General features: G+C 49.4%; 1 long non-coding RNA gene across 1 annotated transcript; it reads left to right on the top strand.

Annotated features, from left to right (window-relative positions):
• Positions 1–2,402: 2,402 nt before the first annotated feature.
• LOC115949224 lies at positions 2,403–3,903 on the top strand. The gene is made up of 3 exons (XR_004082799.1): positions 2,403–2,460; positions 3,014–3,056; positions 3,838–3,903. It is a non-coding gene; the product is annotated as an uncharacterized LOC115949224 (long non-coding RNA).
• The last annotated feature ends 730 nt before the right edge of the window (positions 3,904–4,633 follow it).

Here is a 4,633-nt window from a genome sequence, read left to right as displayed (position 1 = left end):
CCCGCGGGAGCTGCCTTGGGAATGTCCCAGCTCGGGCTCTGTGTGTGGCCTTCCTCCTCCTCCTCTGCCTCCTCCTCCTCCTCTTCCTCCTCCTCTTTCTCTTCCTTTCCTCTTCCTCCTCCTTCTCTTCTTCCCCTTCATTTCCTTCTTCCTCAGCTTCATCTTCGTCTTCCTCATCCTCAGGGTGCCCCTGGCCTGTTCCCCCTTCCTGCTCTTCCTCCTCCTCATCCTCTTCCTCCTCTGCATTCCCTTCTCCTCTTCTTCCTCGCCTTCATCTTCCTCCTCATCCTCAGGGGTTCAGTTCTGGAGCTGCCCCCGGCCTGTCCTGCCCTTCCTCCCCTTCCTCCTCTTCCTCTTTTTGTGCTCTTCCTCCTCCTCTTCCTCCTCATCTTCTCCTCTTCTTCCTCTTCTTCTTTCCCTTCCTCTTCCTCCTCTTCCTCCTCTCCCCTCTCCCCTCCCAGGGCCCCAAAATCCCCAAAAATCCCAGGAATTGGCCCCAAAATCTTGGGAATTCTCACTAAAATCCCCAAATCCCAAAAATCCCAAATTCCCCAAACCCCAAAATCCCGGGAATTGACCCCAAATTCTCAAAATCCCCAAAATCCCGGGAATTGGCCCCAAAACCCCAAATTCCCCGGAACCCCAAATCCCCCAAAGTCCCTGAAATCTTGGGAATTGACCCCAAAATCCCGGGAATTCTCCCAAGAATCCCCAAATCCCGGGAATTCTCCCTGTCCCGCGTGTCCCCGGCCCTCGGGAATTTCCAAAACAATGTCCAAATTGTTGGGGATTGTTTTGGGAATTCCGAGGTTTTTTTGGAAATGTTGGGGATTTTTTACAGGAATTTTGGGGATTTTCCGGGAATTCCGGATGTCTTTTGGGAATTCCAGGGGTTTTTTGGGAAGGTTGGGGATTTTTTTTGGAATTCCAGTTTTTTTGGGGAATGTTGGGGATTTTTTTGGGAATCGGACGATTTTTTGTCAGGAATTTTGGGGATTTTTCGGGAATTCCGGGGATTTTTTGGGAATTCCAGGGTTTTTTTGGGAATGTTGGGGATTTTTTTGGGACTTTCGGGGATGTTTCGGGAATTCCGGATGTTTTTTTGGGAATGTTGGGCGTTTTCGGGAATTCCGGGGGAAATTGAGGCGGGAGGGGGTGGGGCTGGAGCTGAGTCCTGGAGTAACCTCAGAGTAACCCAAGAGTAGCCCTGGAGTATCCCTGGAGTATCCCTGGGGTACTCCTGAAGCGGCCTGGGCGTGTTCCTGGAGTATTCATGGAGTAACCCCGGAGTATCCCTGGAGTAACAACCCCGGCGTACTCCCGGAGTATCCCTGGAGTATCCCTGGTGTAACCCTGGAGTATTCACGGACTGTCCTTGGAGTATCCCTGGAGTAAGGGGTTGGATGCTGGGACTGAGGCTCTGAGTAACCCCAGAGTGTCCTAGGAGTATCCTTGGAGTATCCCCTGAGTATGGGGTGGAATTTGTGCTGTGTGTAACTCCTGAGTAAGAGCTTGGGGCCGGAATTCCCATCTGGAGTATCCCTGGAGTATCCCTGGAGTATGGGGCAGGATGCTGGGAGTGAGGCTTGGAGTATTCCTGGAGTATTAGTGGAGTATTCTCAGAGTATCCCCTGGGTATGGGGTGGACTTTGTGCCGTGTGTAACCCCTGAGTAGGAGCTTGGGGCTGGAATTCCCATCTGGAGTAACCCTGGAGTATCCCTGGAGTAACCCCAGAGTATCCCTGGAGTATTCACGGCATACCCATGGAGTATTTATGGAGTATGCCCCGAGTATGGGATGGAATCTGTACTGTGTGTAACGCCTGAGTAGGAGCTTGGGGCTGGAATTCCAGCCTGGAGTATCCCTGGAGTAACCCTGGAGTATCCCTGGAGTCTGAGGTGCAGGTCCTGGGGTATTACCTGAGCGAGAGGTCAAAGGTCAAACCTGGAGCATCCCCTGAGTAGGAATTTGGGGTTGGAATTCCATCCTGGAGTATCCTCTGAGTATCCCCAGAGTCCATTCCAATCCGGGGCCGTTCCCGGCGATTTTGGGGCTCAAACTGGGAATGGGGAATCCCAAAGTGGGGAATCCCAAAGTGGGAATTCTTCCCAGGAATTCCCTCCCAAAACCGCATCAAAAACGGGAATTTGGGGATTTTCCCCCCAAAACCGCATCAAAAACGGGAATTTGGGGATTTTCCCCCCAAAACCGCATCAAAAATGAGAATTTTGGGGTTTTCCCTCAGAATTCCCATCAAAAACGGGAATTTGGGGATTTTCCCCCAGAATTCCCATCAAAAATGGGAATTTTGGGATTGCCCCCGGGTTTCTCCCTGGACAAAAAGGGGGAAAAGGCCCCAAATCCGGGATTTTTCCGGAACGTTCCGTGGGTGTGACGCCGGCTCTCGTTGCAGTTGTCATGGATGATGAAGACGGCCGGTGCCTGTTAGATGTCATCTGGTGAGTCCGGAATGTTCTGGAAATTTCCCTGGGAAATGGGGCCAAAAATGGGCAGGAAATGGGAAAAAAACGGGGGGAAATGGTCCCCAAAAAAGGGGAGAAATTACCCCAAAAAAAAGGGGGAAATGGCCCAAAAAAAGGAGATCAATGCTCTAAACAACTGGCCAAATGGTCCCAAAAAAGGGGGGAAATGACCCAAAAAAAAAGGGGAAATTACCCAAAAAAAGAGTGGAAAATGACCCCAAAAAAGGGAGGGAAATGGTCCCAAAGAAATGAGGGAAATGGTCAAAAAAAGAGAGGGAAATAGCCCAAAAAAAGGGGCGGGAAATGGGCCAAAAAGGGAGGGAAATTGATCCAAAAAAGGTGGGAAATGGTAAAAAAAAGGAGGGAAATGGTAAAAAACAAAGGAGGAAAATGGATCAAAAAAAGGAGGGAAACGGTAAAAAAAAAGGAGAGAAATGGCCCAAAAATGGGAATTTTGGGACGCCGAGCGCGGGAAATCCCAAATTCTGCCAGAATTGCCCCCCTGAGGCTCCTCCCCCTCTCTCCGCAGCGATCCGCAGGCCCTGAACGATTTCCTCCATGGATCCGAGAAGGTGAGCGCTCCCAAATCCCCCAAAATTCCCTTTTTTCCTTAAAAAATCCCATTTTCCATCCAAAAATCCCATTAAAAAAAACCAACCCTATTCTTCCATTAAAAATTCCAGGTTTTCCTAAAAAAGTCGTATTTGTCCTAAAAAAAAAATCCCCTTTTCCATCAAAAATCCCGTTTTTTTAAATAAACCCATTTTTATTAAAAAGATCCGAGTTTTCCATTTAAGATTCCCATTTTTCCATCCAAAAAAAATCCCATTTTTTCCTTTAAAAAAATCCTATTCTTCCATTTAAAAATTCCCTTGGTTTTTCCATTTCCCCCCATTTTCCCCCATTTTTTCCATTTTTCCCCATTTTCTGCCATTTCCCCCATTTTTTCCATTTTTCCCCATTTTCCCCCAATTTCCCCCCATTTTTTCCTGATTTCCCCCCATTTTTTCCCATTTTTTTCTCATGTTCCCCACATTCCCTCCCCCATATTCCCCCATTTCCTCCCATTTTCCCGTTTTTCTGGGTTTTTCCCCCATTTTTCCCCCATTTCCCCCATTTTTTCCCGATTTCCCCCCATTTTTTCCCATTTCTTTCTCACGTTCCCCACATTCCTCCCCATATTCCCCAATTTTCCCCCCATTTTTCCCCTGTTTTTCCCCATTTCCTCCCATTTTTCCCCCGTTTTTCTGGGTTTTTCCCCCGTTTTTCCCCATTTCCCCCATTTTTCCCCCGTTTTTCCCCATTTCCCCGTTTTTCCCCATTTCCCCGGTAATTTTCCCGTTTCCGTTGCAGATTGACAGCGATGATCTCCTGGACAACTCCGGCGACGCCGCCAGCGCCTTCTTCGAGGGGGCCGGGGTGGGTGTGGCCTCACTTTCCCGCCTTTTCGGGTGCAGTTCCCTCCTTTCCTTCCCAGATTTCCCGGGAAAATCTCCTGGACTTTGGGGGGAAATCCTGGGGGGCTCCGTTGGGTTCCGTTGGATCCCGTTGGGTTCCGTTGGGTTCTGTTGAGTTCCATTGAGCTCCATTGAGTTCTCTTGGGTTCCGTTGGGTTCCATTGATCTCAGTTGGGCTCCATTGAGTTCCATTGAGCTCCATTGAGTTCTGTTGGGTTCCGTTGGGTTCCATTGATCTCAGTTGGGCTCCATTGAGTTCCGTTGAGTTCTAGTGAGTTCCATTGAGCTCCATTGAGTTCTGTTGGATCCCGTTGAGTTCCGTTGATCTCAGTTGGGTTCCATTGGGTTCCATTGAGCTCTGTTGGGTCCCCAAAACCCTTCTGAGCTCCATTGGGTCCCGTTGAGTTCCATTGGGTTCTGTTGAGCTCCGTTGGGTTCTGTTGGGTTCTGTTGACCCCCATTGGCTTCAGTTGGGTTCCATTGAACTCCGTTGTGTTCTGTTGAGCTCAGTTGCGTTCTGTTGGGTTCCACTGGGCCCCATTGAGCTCCGTTGGGTTCTGTTGAGCTCCATTGGGTTCCATTGGGTTGCATTGACCTCTGTTGGGTCCACCAAAACCCTTCTGAGCTCCATTGGGCCCCGTTGAGCTCCATTGAGTTCCTTTGAGTTCTGTTGAGCTCCATTGGGTTTGATT

Source organism: Geospiza fortis, unplaced genomic scaffold, assembly GCF_000277835.1.
Source record: "Geospiza fortis unplaced genomic scaffold, GeoFor_1.0 scaffold2550, whole genome shotgun sequence".
NCBI lineage: Eukaryota > Metazoa > Chordata > Aves > Passeriformes > Thraupidae > Geospiza > Geospiza fortis.
Note: the sequence above shows the minus strand (reverse complement) of the source record. Positions and strands in the feature narration are given on the sequence as shown.